At 43.1% G+C, this 16,139-nt stretch overlaps 1 long non-coding RNA gene across 1 annotated transcript in view; it reads right to left on the minus strand.

Annotated features, from left to right (window-relative positions):
• Positions 1-12,315: 12,315 nt before the first annotated feature.
• LOC309335108 overlaps positions 12,316-16,139 on the minus strand; it is a 69,729-nt gene continuing 65,905 nt past the window's right edge. The window contains exon 5 of the long non-coding RNA XR_014153349.1: positions 12,316-12,480. This is a non-coding gene — a long non-coding RNA (uncharacterized lncRNA). The remainder of the gene's footprint in view (positions 12,481-16,139) is intronic.

Raw genomic sequence — 16,139 nt, forward strand, 5'->3', positions numbered from 1 at the left:
GTGCACAAGCCCTTATATAGACTTTTGAAATTGCTCACCCTGTAGCCCAAGACCACCCCCCAAAAAACATCATACATACACCACAGAATGAGGCTGTCTACAGCAGAAATCCTGCCTGCCAGGATACCTGATAATGCTCACTGATTGCATTACCTGGGCAGCCTGGCCATTCTTTTGTGATGGTTAATACTTTAGTTCCTGAATCCAGGTCACAGGCTCACCCTATTCATACACAAAGACACCCTTAAGACAGGATTTATAAGCGAAAAGACAATGGAGGTTTTCCCCATTTGCCTCCCTTACTGCAGAGGAATATTTGAGGTCATTGGAAAAGTCAAAATGGCTTCAGGATTGCTCTTCCATACTATTTCAGACACATGGTTCATATATTTAGAATTGTGTGCATTTATGAATATTTATTCTATATTTGAGACCTTAACATTCTCAGAGCATGAACAAGACCCACCCGTAGATGCATAAATGCCCTGCTGAAAACACATTGCGAGAAGGCTCCCTTGCTACAATGGGTCAGTGCGTCTGGCTGTTAACCAGAAGGTCGGGGGTTCGAGCCCATGCAGGGATGGCTGTGGGCAGGATTCCTGCATCACAGGGTGTTGGACTAGTTGATCCCTGGAGTCCCTACCAACTCTATTCTATGATTCTTCCTTGTGCTGATGAACTTTTCATTTAATATTATCTCCAGAACTCAGTGGAGCTCTGCCACTTTGCACGGCTGTCATATTATGACCCTACGCCAAAAACTTGCTGTTCTTTCTTATGGCAATGTATTTTGACAGCAGAGGGGAAAGTTTCTAAGATATTAAGCTGCCTCACTGGCAAAGATGCCATCATATTTCATCTTTCTCTTAGCATTTGAGATGAACACAATCATCCATATTTATGGTTCCCACTATGTCAGTGAAGTAGCTTCCAAGTAAATTATATCAAGAATGCCATAAAACAGGGACTGTATGAACTCACTCACTGGTACTTTCACTCACAGCACCGGCTTGTGGAAGAAGAATAACAACATGGATCAGATTAAATGTTTAAGGGCACTCAGTTGCTCTGTTTATTTAAAAAGGAATCCTATTTAGCAGTACTTTCTTGAATCAGGGTCCGTGTTTTTGCAAAATCAGATTCTTCATTATTCTGTGATAAGACCTCAGAAGTCTGATGTATTTGGAAAAGGTTCTCCAATGGGTCAGGATGAAGATCCTCATGCAAGGGAGGGTCTTGCCCCATCCACAAACAGGGATGGCAGAGAAATTTTGATTCAGTTCGCATTTAAAGCAGAACTTATCAAACCCACACTTTCTGAAACACTGAACCGACCAAAACACTCCCATCTTGCAAAAATCACAATTTTCCAAATTTTGCTGTCTGTTGCTGGACTGGGGCCTCTGGCTAGAATCCCAAAAGAGAGACCCTGCCAGTCTTCCTGTTGTTCACGAGAAACTTCAGTAATTAATTTTGGAAGGGGAAAATTCACTTGCTGCAGCTTTCTGTGCTTTCTGTTCCTTTGCACGAGAGCCCCTATTACTCCATGATTGAAAGGAAGGAGCAGAATGCTGGAAGCAAGTTGGAAGCTGCACAAATACGGCATTTTTAAAGACATTTGGAAATCCCAATCAAGAGGCAGATGGATACATGGTGCATGAAGTTGTTGTTGTTTTTGTTGTTGTTGTTATTGTATGTAGGGCAGTGCCAGAGTTAAAGGTAAAGGTAAAGGGACCCCTGACCATTAGGTCCAGTCGTGACCGACTCTGGGGTTGTGGTGCTCATCTTGCTTTATTGGCTGAGGGAGCCAGCGTACAGCTTCCGGGTCATGTGGCCAGCATGACTAAGCCGCTTCTGGCGAACCAGAGCAGCACACAGAAACGCCGTTTACCTTCCCGCCGGAGCAGTACCTATTCATCTACTTGCACTTTGACATGCTTTCAAACTGCTAGGTTGGCAGGAGCAGAGTTACGTATAAGTTAAACAAGCTATAGCTTAGAGCCCCACTCTCTTGGGGCCCCCCAAAAAATTAAAGCAAAAAAACCTGGATGTACATTTTCAAAATATAATATAAAAAACAAATAAAATAAAACCTACATACAGCAACGGGACGCGGGTGGTGCTGTGGTCTAAACCACAGAGCCTATCAGAAGGTCCGTGTTTCGAATCTCTGCGACGGGGTGAGCTCTTGTTTCTTGGTCCCCGCTCCTGCCCACCTAGCAGTTTGAAAGCATGTCAAAGTGCAAGTAGATAAATAGGTACCGCTCTGGTGGGAAGGTAAATGGCGTTTCTGTGCGCTGCTCTGGTTTTGCCAGAAGCGGCTTAGTCATGCTGGCCACATGATCTGGAAGCTGTCTGCGGACAAAACACCAACTCCCTCGGCCAGTAAAGCGAGGTGAGCGCTGCAACCCCAGAGTCGTCCCCGACTGTACTTAATGGTTAGGGGTCCCTTTACCTTTACTTTTAAATACAGCAACAGTGTTTTGTGTTGTGTAGGCTACTATGATGTAAGTAATGGGTCCTGCCTGCTAGCCTGTTCCCTAAAATATCACTGGTTTGCTCATTTCTATATATAGAGTGCCTGTATTCTGCATGGACTGGTTGCACCGCAACATTTGCAAATGGCCTTAAGTAACTGTTAGGTCCATAAATTACCATATAGCATATATTCAACACACAAAAACAGTGACAATTTGTTGTTGACAAAGGACAGCTGGACATATAAAGGGCCCCATTACCTTCAGTAGCTTAGGGCCTCATCAAACCTGAATCCGGCCCTGGTGTAGGGACCCAGTAATTCTGAACTGCAAAAGCTGTGTGAAAATTCAGAGGGGCAGGATTTCACAAGCATCTCTTATGGGTAGAAGAGCATCCTTTTGATATGATTATAATCCACATCACCAATACTCTGTGCACTGCATTGACCTGGTAAACACAAATCCGAATATGACAAATACCAGCTTTTTAGCAACCCTTGACATCTTCACTTGTTAAGCAAACACCATTAAAGGAATTACATTGCAATGCCAGAAGATATCACATTAGCAATGGCATGTGAATATGCATATGATTTAAACTTCATAAATTGAATTATTGTCCTAGACCACTTGTAAAAACATTAATATACATAATCTTTGTGTGGCAGACATTCTACTAACATTGATTGCGTTTATCTCTGCATGCATTAACGACAGCATTATCTATTTTATTGCTAGAACATTTTATCATCTTGAGTGAAGCTCAGCTGTTTCGAGGAAAGGAGAGAAAATGAAATGTGGAAAAAACCAGAACTCTGGATCAGCAATGATTTGTTCAACTTTAGTGCAAGAAGTATGCTGACAAGATAAAATTAATAAAATTACACGTTCTTAGTCACCTTAAATGTGATTGATGCTCCCCTTACAAATCCAGTTATTAGGATATTATTATTATTATTATTATCATCATCATCATTATTTGAACTGATTCATTTCCCACAACTGCATCCTATTGCACATTTACCTGTCGGATGTAAAAATCACTGACCATAGTGGGATACAGTCACAGTGGGGTAATAGCATCATCAGGACCAACCAAAATGTCTCAAAGCTATGGCAAGCTTTTGAGATCTCCATAACTCTTCATCAGGCAAGATGTTATACAAAGTAGAGGATGTGGGTGTTGGAGGGAGGGAAACACATGGTGTTTGAGCCATGAAGTCAACAATATCTGGAGGGTCATAGGTTCCTTGCGCTGTATTGGATGCATAGGTTTGAGAGATAAAATCCGGGCTCCTTTGGAATAGGATCCTGAGTTCTCTGCATGACAAACTTGAGATTATGTTTGGGACATATTGCTGAAAGCCAACACTTTCACCCTGTTCTCTTTAAATGTCAAGCAATAATGGAGAGGAACATTTGCGATGAGTTACCCGATTGAAAAACAGCTACCTGTTATTCTCTGCGACAAGCCCACTCTGGTGATGAATGCCATGTAACAGACAGACTTATTAATGTCCCCAAGACTGAGATTGACAGGACGCATCATTAAAGTTCAGACACAGTCATTATGGAGTGCCATTGTGTTTTGTATTATTAATGTTTCCAATGCCACGAGGAACCAGGGGATGCACCAGTGCTCTGTGTATTCCTGAACTTCATGATGGATCGAGTGGAAGGAGAGATTCCTAGAAACAGTCGACCTGCTGGCCTTTTAGAAGTGGCTTTTTCCAGATTAGCGGCCCATTAGTTTACAGCTTCACATGTGAATTATTAAGACCAATGAGCCTTTTGAGAGTCGTCGACAGAAAGCTTAAAAATAGGGCTTTCAAATGAACGAAGTGAAAAAGCAGTTCATTTTCTGATGGTAAAATTAAGTTAAGGACTCCAACCATGCATTGGTGGAATGGGACAAGCATAGGCATTCTAGGTACAACGCTAGTGGGATTTAAAGAGGCACTGTAAAAAAAAAGAAAATAAGTATTGTTTATTAGAAATAATGGGAATAAGGAGGAAAAATGGCAATATGAAAGAAGGGAATGTGTACTAAAGGTATAACCACGGATGATTGTCAGAGACGCTGAAGGAAGTAAAAAAATAATTATGATTTGTTGTATGCGGGATTAAATGAATAATCGGATGGAAATTTATAAAATGTATAACAATAAAAATTATTATAAAAAAAAAAAGCATAGGCATTCTAGGAACTGTGTGTAACAGCCTCACTGATGTTCATGCAATTGTACAAATTTAGACTGGAGGCTAATTGATAGAGCTACCGTATTTTTGCTCCATAAGCCGCACCTGACCATAAGACACACCTAGTTTTTAGAGGAGGAAAGGGGGAAAGCCCCATTTTGGGGGGGATCAGCTCAAAGTTGTGCTGCTACTTTTGCAAAGGGGAAAAGCCCCTTTTTTGAGGATCAGCTCAAAGTTGTTGAGCTTACTTTGCAAAGGGAAAAAATACTGTTTTTATGGGGTTCAATTCACAGTTCTGCAGCTTCTTTAGGAAAGGAAAGGGAGCCATTTCTACAGTTTCCAGACAGATAATCTAATCAGCCAGTCACATGTCGCTGGGGAAACAAACAGCCTCCGTCTGTGGAACATTCAACAATGGAGGCCTGGGCAAGGGGGTGGGGCCAGAAAGGGAGCCGGCGATCAACCACACATTCACTCCATAAGACACACAGACATTTCCCCTTAGTTTGTAGGAGGAAAAAAACATGTCTTATGGTGCAAAAAATACAGTATGCATCAGGAAGAACTGGGTTCGGATTTCACCTCTGCTGTGAGATCTCCAGGTGCCCTTAGGTGCTGTCTCAGGTTCAGCTTCCCATCTGGAGCACCAGAGTAATAATGTTGATGCTGGTCAGCCGCAGATTTGGAAAAGGTTGTCAGCAATATGCCCAGGTCTACTTCTCCTTTACATCTGCAGGATTGTGGGTGTGCTGGATTGGTGACCTGCTTCAGTAATGGATGGGATGAGAGTCAATAAACTGAAGCTCAATCCAGATAAGGCTGAGGCACTGTTAGTGGGTGGTTGTGTGGGTGGATGAGAGATTTCCTGCTCTTGATGGGTTTATGCTCTCTCTAAAGGAAGTGGGTATGTAGCTTGGATCCATTGCTGTCACTTGATGGGTAAGTGGCCTTGGTGGTGCAGATGACCTTCCATCAACTTTGGCTGGTGGTCCAGCCATACTCCTATCTGGACAGAGATATCCTAATTTCTGACGTATGTGATGCTCTGGTAACCTCTAGGTTAGATTACTGCAGGCATGTCTAACTCCCAAAGGACTACGATCTACTCCCACTATAAAAAAACCTGGAAGTGATCTACCTGCAATCGCTTAGGATTACCCGATCAACCAGGATCGACCAGGGGTGCCCCACGATCAACCACTAGGTCATGAATGACCTGTTGGACAGCCGTAGATTACTGCAATGTCTAGTTTAGATTACTGTATTTTTTCCCCCTTTTGTACTAGCAAGCTTTAGAGAAATTGCAGTGTAGAAACAGTGGCTTTCAATAGCTGCTTGAGGCTAAATGCATTAAATTGGGGGTGCATTATATGAATCAGATGGTGCAGTTTAATTGGGTATGCAGCCCTTGAGTGCCATTTCTTTCTGTGCAATTCACCCAATAATTTGTGTCGCAAAGTGTTTAGAGTTTGTGTGCATGTCTACTCATAAGATCAGGTTCTTTCATGAATACCTATTTGGACTTAGTCTAGGTAAGTGTGCATAATATCATATGTTTAATGACCTGCAAAATCACTAGTCATCAGAGGAGACAACAGAGAGTGAGCTACCGGAACTGGAAGGCTGCTCTGAATAATATCTAATGAGTGCTTGGACAGGGCATCTTTCCAACATTATCGCCTCCTATTTCTGCTTCTGCTTCTTTTTCCCCCTTGGAAGCATCCTACGGTCAAGTAACTGCTTTGGTTTCCTTTCGTCAATGCACCACTAATGGAAGGATAATGAGCTTGCCATTGCAATGGCTTGCACAGCTATCAGCTCTTATTGACTCAGATGATAACTATAGAATTGTGTTGCCTACCATGCATCTAAATGCTCAGCAGGTAGTAAACCTCCCTCTTTAGCATAATGTATCAAACAAAATCTGTACGACGCACCATTAGCGGAGTGTGTAAACCTCTTTGCTAAATTATGCACCCCAATTAGCAAAGGATAAATGGAGCAACCAGTAAAAGCGTGTGCAATTTTATCAACTCTTTGCGACTCAGTAAAACTCACAGCGGCATTCAGTAGACACATCTCCAGTTGAACCAATGCTCTTGTTTACTTTGTTACCTTTGACTAGATCAGAAAAGGTGTGCAAGCAAGTCGAAAAAGCGAATGAAGCTGTAAGCACAACATGCCTACGGCTCAATCAAGGCGTACTTAATTAGCAAAGTGTGCCATTTGCTTAATTAAGTGTATCAAAACATGGCACCTGAAGTGTGATATTAAACAACTGAAAGATGAATCTTGATCAGCACGGCAGGAGTGAGCCAACCTGAGTCTTGTATGATCAGCTTTCTAAAAACCAACAAAAAGCTATGGTTCAATGTTACATTTTAAACTTGGGAAGTAAGAGGGCATACTCAGGATCACAGCACAGGCCAGCTATAATTGTACATTCTGGGGATCTCTTAACTTTTAAAAGACTACTACTCTGTACTGAGCAACCCTGAATAAGCATTCTTGCTTAAGAACTAAGAGATAAGCTGTCTCAGAATGAGGTCTACCAACATTCTTTCCAAGAATCCCAGCAACTAGGTTCAAAGTGGTCCACTAGAAATTCACCAGGGACTTATCTTCTGTCTACCTGTTACACCATATGTAAGAGTTAGGACCTTTCCATAGTTAACTTTTAAAATTATATATAAAAAATCTCTCCCTCTTCCCACCCCAATATGCAGCAGTGATGCTATTGCCAGCTTCTCAGTGCTGCCCACTTTCCACCAGTCAAACTGAGTCGGAAAGACGGAGTTGAAACTTGTTTGGCTGGGTTGGGGAGCTGAATAATATTTCTGAGCTTTTACCTCCATCTCGAGGGAGAATTGAAATTGCATTTATGCATGGTTAATTAGCAAAAGGATGAGAAATCAGTTCTAGTATATCCAGTATTATATTTTATATTTGTATTGCGGTGGCAAAGCATTGTTCTCTTTAACTGTAGGTCACAACTTTGTCATTTGCTGTGGTTGTCTTGTTGATTTGGGACTAAAGCTTCTGGCAAACCGAATAATCCAAAACCCTGGTGGATTGGATGCATGGTTGGGCTGGCTGATTACAAAATCTGCAAGAATTGCCTTAATTTTCTCTCGGGTCTCCCAGGGAATATGACATTGATCATGTGCTAAACAAATTACCTGTGCATTTATCTCTTTGTGGGCAACTGTGGCATTGCTGTTGTATAATTATGGTTTCACCGGCAAAGAAAATTGTTGACCTTAAATATTTTGATTAACCTAAGCCTTAGTGGGATCTACACAGGGAGAGGTTGCAGAGGGAGCCAATAGGAGAGTGCCACCGTGATTCCAAACAACCATTCGAACTACGACTGTATTCACACCATACATTTAAAGCACCATAATACCACTTTAAACAGTCCCCCCAAGAATTGTGGGAGCTGTAGTTTGTTAACGGGTCTGAGAGTTTTTTAAAGGCATCTGTTCCAAGGAGGGAAGAGAGACATTTAGTTTTCTTTCAATTACAGTGGTACCTCAGGTTACAAATGCTTTGGATTACAAACACTTAAGGTTACAAACTCTGCTAACCTAGAAGTAGTACCTCAGGTTAAGAACTTTACCTCAGGATAAGAACAGAAATAGTGCAGTGGCAGCGCAGCAGCAGCGGGAGGCCCCATTAGCGAAAGTGCGCCTCAGGTTAAGAACGGTTTTGGGTTAAGAACGGACCTCCAGAATGAATTAAGTTCGTAACCTGAGGTACCACTGTACTTGGTGTGTGATTCTTTTCTGTGTATAATAATGGGATGCAATTGTATTATCATGTTCTCTTCCTCTGCTTATGTATTTACTTATTCTTGAAAACCAGAATTTTTTAAAGGCTCCTATTCCCCTCACAGAAATATAGTTCTCAGAGTGGTTTAATAATCAATCCCTCTGGCTCCCAAGGAACTCTGGGAATAGTACCTCATATAATCATTGAATCAGAGAATTGTAAAGTTAGATGGGACGCTGAGGGTTAGTCCAACCTAGGATTGCCATACGTCTGGGAAATCCAGGACATGTCCTCTTTTGGGGGGCCTACATGCCAATCCAGGGGGAGTTCTACAATGCATAGCAATGAGTGGGTATTTGCCCCCCCCCTAAAAACATAACTACCATATTTTTCGCTCTATAAGACATACCAGACCACAAGAAGCACCTAGTTTTTTGAGGAGGAAAACAAGAAAACAAGGGGGGGGAAATCTGAATCTAAGAAGCCAGAACAGCAAGAGGGATCGCTGTGTAGTGAAAGCATTCGCTCCATAAGACGCACACACATTTCCCCTTACTTTTTATGAGGGAAAAGGTGAGTCTTATAGAGCAACAAATACGGTACTTATTTATTGGGGAGGGAAGCTCAACAACTTTTTGTGTCCATCTTTTTACCTCTTGAAATATGGTAACCCTAGCAACTGCCTGCAATGTAGGAATCTTAGCTAAAGTAATCATGACAGGTGGCCATCCAACCTCTGCTTAAAAACATCTCCTGAGAACTCTCAACCCCCTTAACAAATTATAACTCCCAAAATTCTTTGGGGAAAGCTATGGCTGTTTAAAGTGGTATGATACTGCTGGAAAGGTGTGAATGTGGCCTTACTCATCGATCGATAACACTGGCTCATATTCAGATTTGTTTTTGTTGTCAGCAGAAGATGTTGTTATCTAGGAGACAGTTGAGGCTCTGCAGTTACCAATCTCGCAGCAGATGCCTTGTGATAATTAAATGTTTCCGCAGTGCACCAGGTTGAGGGCGGGAGATTTGGAGGGATACGATGGGATTAAAAGGAATATTTTAAAAGCCAAAGCCTTGAGTCCTTTGAAGATAGTTCCTCAAGCCTTTGAAGCTTACATGCGTCCTAATGCAAGGCAATGTGTTTTTATGTTAAACTCGACGCTTTAATGTCTCCCATACCTAAAGGCTGATCCAGACAAAGCATTCTCCAATTGAATTTTGACCTTTGCAAAAAAGTAATGGTGTATGATATATAGTCAAGATGTCGAGGATAAGAGTAGCTCTGCTGTAGGGGAAGTAGTCTCGGGGATCGTATTTGCCATTTGATAAAAATATGAATAAATCAAGGCAAGTTGCAAGACCAGCACCAGCAGTCAGAAAGGTTGGACACTGGCTGAAGGTCACAGGAGAGCCAGTAGGGTCGCTCGCCAGTCTGAACCGCCACCCATACATTTGCTCCTGGGCCTGCTTCCCATTCGTGGAAGCCAACCAGGCATCTGCAACCACTGCCCTGCCCTGCCTTGGCTCTAAGATTTCCCCCCTATAATTTTTATTAAATTTTCTGTTTTACATTTTAAAATATTCATTTAAAGACCCTTAAAATATCAATGACTTCCATTCTTCTCTTTCTGTGGTTCATTTTGCATAACATAAATCTCTTCATATTTTACATGAACTGAACCATTCAGTATTCCATTATTACATCCATCAAAACTTATTTATACTGTTGGATTTATCTTAATGCTGCCAGTGTTTTTAAATATACACAATTCCCCCCCCCCCCATATAGCCAACAAACATTTTTCAACCTTCTTTAAATGTATGTTCTTCTTGTTTTCTTATTCTATATGTTAAGTCTGCAACCTGCACGTAATCCATCAGTTTAAGTTGTCATTCTTCTTTAGTTGGGACCTGACTTGCTTTCTGTTTTTGGGCTAACGAAACACAGGAAGCAGTAGTGGCATACATAAATAACCTGGATCTGGAAAAAGATCAAGGGGGTCCTTAGTCTCAGAGTCCAGCATGAGCCCATGAACCTGCCACAATTTGTTGCAGTGTCTAGAGAAAGGCTGTCTAGCTTCGGCAGCAAACTGTTGTGGTGTGCCACAGGTTTCTGTCACCTGGCTCCCTCATTCAGAATGCCAGGAGCTGAGAAGAAGACTGTACCCTCCAACACTTATCAAGTGAAAAGAGGGACATCCTATTCAATCATAAAAAAAGTAAAGGTAAAGGTACCCCTGCCCGTACGGCCAATCTTTACAGACTCTAGGGTTATGCGCTCATCTCACTCTATAGGCCGGGAGCCAGCGCTGTCCACAGACACTTCCGGGTCACGTGGCCAGCGTGACAAGCTGCATCTGGCGAGCACACGGAACGCCGTTTACCTTCCTGCTGGTAAGTGGTCCCTATTTATCTACTTGCACCCGGGGGTGCTTTCGAACTGCTAGGTTGGCAGGCGCTGGGACCGAACGACGGGAGCACACCCCGCCGCGGGGATTCGAACTGCCGACCATGCGATCGGCAAGTCCTAGGCGCTGAGGTTTTACCCACAGCGCCACCCGCGTCCCTAAATCACCATCTTATTTATACCCTGCCCATCTGACTGGGTTGCGCCAGTTACTCTGAGCAGCTTCCAACATATATCAAAACATAATAAAACATTAAATATTTTTTTAAAACTTCCCTATACAGTGGTACCTCGGGTTAAGAACTTAATTCGTTCTGGAGGTCTGTTCTTAACCTGAAACTGTTCTTAACCTGAGGTACCACTTTAACTAATGGGGCCTCCCACTGCCGCCGCACTGCCACCGTGCGATTTCTGTTCTCATCCTGAAGCAAAGTTCTTAACCCGAGGTACTATTTTTGGGTTTGCGGAGTCTGTAACCTGAAGCGTCTGTAACCTGAGGTACCACTGTACAGGTCTGACTTCAGATGCCTTCTAAAGGTTGTACTGTTACTTATCTCCTTGGCTTGAGGGTCACATAACTCCATACCCTTCAACATTTGTCTGATGAAAATAGGGACACACTAAGGAAAAGCGGGACATTCCGGGATCAAATTAGAAACCCGAACAGCTTTGATAAATTCAAGACTGTCCTTGGAAAATAGGGACACTTTGAGGGTCTGGAAGACCCTCCTTGGCACAGGTGATAAAGGGAAGTGGCAGAGAAGCTGTGAAACCAACACACACACACACACACACACACACACACACACACACATATTAGGAGAAGGACAGACCAGCAGAAACAGCCCATCAGTGGCAGGTGATCGATCAGCCAAGCCATAATAAAAGCCCTTTAGCCCTTAGTCTTTAGTCTGGTGCCCGCCCTACGAAGGTTGCTTCTGCTTCCTGTTGCATCAAGAAGGAAGAGGAAAACTAAGTGCAATTAAAACAAAGACACATTGATGAGCTGGGCTTCCCAACTCTGAAACAAAGAATGAGAAGAGCCCATTAAAAGAGCCATTTAAAAGAATGAGTGTCAGGGTGGGACTCTGTATGTCTAAAGCCATGACACGCAGGGAGTTGCACGTTGGTTCTTGGGACATGCTCACAGACAATGTGCATGTCATGACACAGTCTGACAACAGAGAGAGAGAGAGAAAATCACAGCTGATGACCCATGAAAATGAAGGTGTGGGGCAGGATGGAAGAAGAGAAGGGCATTTTTCCTGTATAATCCACTTCAACTGCACAAACGCTGCATGTATTCGAATCCTTCCTGAAAAATAGAGATGCAGCAGTGGGGAGTACTGTACAATGGAGGTTGGATCAGTGCCACAGGATTCCATTTTGGGATGCTGTCAGAGACTCACGGCTGTTGCCCAGGAAAGTATAAAGACAAGGGAAGATTTCATTCTGTCCTTTTTCTATTCAGTATTTACAGAGAAAGGCTATAGAACCCAGCCTCTTGGACAATGGAGTTGTCCCAAATGAATCTCCACCACCTGTCTCTCCCACTTCCTTATTCATCGCTTCGATGGGTGCTGCTACATGCCCTTTGTCTTTTTCTTATTATTGAAGTTTTTATCTCTACAAAATAACAGAAAGAAAGAAAGGTTTACATATATGTACATGTTAGTAACACAAAACATTCCACCACTTCACACACACCCCACCACCATTACTTCAACATAAATCAAAATGTGAGTTAAAATCTGACTTCCTTCCATCATTGCTTGACCTTAATTCTATAACTTATCTTTACAGTTGTGTTGTTATATTGTATTTGACAAATATTCTGATTTTACTTGAATTTGTAACCTTTCCCCCTTACAAACTTTGTTCTTTACATATCAATATTTCTGTACCGGAGCAGTGGTTTTTTTCATATATTCATTCACGCAACTCCATTCCTTTATTAAATTTTGATTTGTTTGACCTCTGATAGCTGCCGTCATTTGGGCCAATTAAACAAATTCAATAAGTTTGATTTGCCAAACTTATTGTGGGTATTTTGACTCCCTTCCAGTTCTTTGCTATAAGAACTCCTGCGGCAGCGATACATGCCCTTTGTCTTTGAGGTCTTTGCTCTCCTACTTGTAAGGCTGGCCGGGTTCTGGGAGATGAAGGGTCTGGGATGCTTTCTAATGATACCGGGTAAGCCAGCTGCTGCTCCGGCTCTGCCTCCTCCTCTCCCATTATTTCCCAACTTTTCCCCTCATCTGCCTCTGAGCTGTGACCTCCCTCAAAACTCTGTTCTCAGTCTATACTGTCTTCCACTCCCTCCTCCCTGGAAGGGTCACGATGGGGAGGCGGTCTCCACCATTCCTCCTCTGCCCAGTCCCTGACACCTAGTGAAGAAGAAGAAGAAGAAGAAGAAGAAGAGGAGGAGGAGGAGGAGGAGGAGGAATTTGGATTTGATATCCCGCTTTATCGCTACCCGAAGGAGTCTCAAAGCGGCTAACATTCTCCTTTCCCTTCCTCTCCCACAACAAACCCTCTGTGAGGTGAGTGAGGCTGAGAGACTTCAGAGAAGTGTGACTAGCCCAAGGTCACCCAGCAGCTGCATATGGAGGAGTGGAGACGCGAACCTGGTTCACCAAATTAGTCTACCGCTCTTAACCATTACACCATACTGGCTTCAGGTTAGTGAGTTTTACAGTTTAGTGGGGGTTTGAACCTGAGTCTCCCCACTCCTAGTCCAGCACTCTAACTGTTGCTCATGAGCCATGGCTCTCAGCTGAACCTCATGAGATATGGATTCACACCAACATCATTTTTTTTCTTTTTTAAAAAAGGCATCTCTGAAAGAGCCCCAAAGGTATTTGCTAGGCAAGGGGCTAGAAAAAGGAATTCCTTTGGTAAGTAGCGAGAGGCTGAATATTTGCCACTAAACAGTGTACCAAGAGTCCCTAGAGTGTTTTTCACCTCTAAGAAGCAAATCCTTAGATGGAGAATTCAATGCTTAAAATAAAATTTAAAAAACGGGGGGGGGGGGTCGGGGAGGAATCCCACAGACAATCTATGCATTTCATCCTGACTCTGTCTAGGCTACAATGCCTTTTCCATTGATCTAACGTCTCAACAAGATGATGATAGGTGGAGAAGTCAATACTATATCTTGCCAAGTAATCGTCAGCAGTGCAGGGTAACATTAAAAGATCCCGCACCTAAAATTCAATAAATGTTATAAATCCCCCTGAAAAATAAGGATGTTTGAAGCAGAGCATCAGTTTCAAGCAGAGTAAAGGGTGCTTTCAGGGAGCGTGGGACTCATATGGCAGACGAGGAATTAAGATCCAGTTATTCTGGGTTTGGCACCTTCAGTTCCATACATTCCTGTTCTTTTCAGCTATGGGTATTCATCTCTATCCCACCACTTGTCATCTACACCAGTGGGCAAAGCTTGAATGAATGTATTTGGGCTGCGTGTTTTTGTCCCTCTTCATAATCATTCCTCCCTGCTTTCCTCCGTCACTTAAAAAAATATATCTCAGGAAGTGTGCAGGAGGAAATGCAGACCCACTCGCAGTGACCCTTCTCCAAGGAGCAAGGCCTGGCCTGTGAAGGTGAAACAACTGGATAGGATGTTATGGCTTACTGCCATCCCTGGGGTTGGACACAAGCAGGCATTGTGTTGGAAGGAAGTGCTTTGGGATAATGTGGATGAAGATTACATAAAAAATATGTGGGTATTAGGAGATACATTCACTAAACTGGTGAATTTTCATGAAGACTTTTTAAAATGCATATGTAGGAACTTAACGGGGGGGGGGGACAAGGGGAAACCAAAATTAACAAATTCACCCATCCTTAGGCAAGATGCAAAAAGCAATGGAAAGGGGTCCCAGAGATATATAGAGAGAGGGAGAAGACAGATGGGATTTGAAGGTTTTACAGATCATGAGCAGGCTGCCGGGCAAGGTAAATAAGCCAGGGAAACTAGGAAAGAAAGGAGTTGGGTTGGAAGGAGAGGTCAATGTTGAGGGAAGGGTAAGGATTGGGACTAGGTAAGTAAAGGTAAGGAAAAGGTTAAGGACCCCTGGACAGTTAAGTCCAGTCAAAAGAGACTATGGGGTTGTGGTGCTCATCTCGCTTTCAGGCTGAGGGAGCCACCATTTGTCCACAGACAACTTTCCGGGTCATGTGACTAACATGACTAACCTGCTTCTGGTGCAACGGAACACCGTGACGTAAGCCAGAGTGCATAGAAATGCCGTTTACCTTCCCTCCGCAGCAGTAGCTATTTATCTACTTTCACTGGTGTGCTTTCGAACTGCTAGGTTGGCAGAAGCTGGGACAGAGCAATGGGAGCTCACCCCTTCCGGGGATTCGAACCACCGACCTTCTAATCAGCAAGCCCAAGAGGCTCAGTGGTTTAGACCACAGCGCCACCTGCCCAATGGTGAGCCAGGTGAGAAAAGGGGAGAAGTACAGTGGAGGGGGAAGGGAACCCTGCAATGCAAAATATCTATTAGCGCCATAGGAAGGGAACACTATGGGAAATGAACCACTTTGTGGGTTCTGATATTAGAAGGGTATCTAAGCCCAAACAGTAGCTTATCTGGGGCTCTAAGGATCCTTGGGATCTTAGGGAGCACAACTGTGGCACAGAGTAAATTTAAAGTACAGGCTGACATTTTGATGCTGATGGTGTCATGTCCCCCCCCCAAAAAAAAAAGATGTGTGTGTGAGCAGCACTATTTCTGCAATAAATTTGCAATTGACATGAAAGGAGGGAGTGACACCTTTGTGCTCCCCAAGTTTTTGAGCACCCATTTCTTTGAGCACCTGCTGTTTTAAGGGTGATGCTATATTCTGAGGGTGACACCCGACTCAAAGTGAGACGGATTCAGCTCTGCTACACTTACCGTGCTGCTTCCTGACACTAATTGTGTTATCACAAACTCTAATTCTATTTTTGTTCTCACCGAGTGACTGAAATATTGAAAGAGAGCCACACACGTTTGCTCTTAAAAGCGATTATGGGAACGGTAACGTTTCGCTGCTGTAAACGTTATTTAATGCAAGATGGAGTTTGGGGTGTGAAATAAAAGGAGCTTTGTTTGAACAACGGGGCAGCCCTTACCACAACATGAAAGGGCTGATACCCAAGCTTTTTTCTTCCTTCTGAGGATTACCATATTTTTTGCTCTATAAGACTCACTTTTTCCCTCCTAAAAAGTAAGAGGAGATGTGTGTGCGTCTTATGAAATGAATGCAGGCTGCGCAGCTATCCCAGAAGCCAG

The sequence above is a fragment of the Podarcis erhardii genome, assembly GCF_964252035.2.
Source record: "Podarcis erhardii genome assembly, chromosome: 2".
NCBI classification, from domain to species: domain Eukaryota; kingdom Metazoa; phylum Chordata; class Lepidosauria; order Squamata; family Lacertidae; genus Podarcis; species Podarcis erhardii.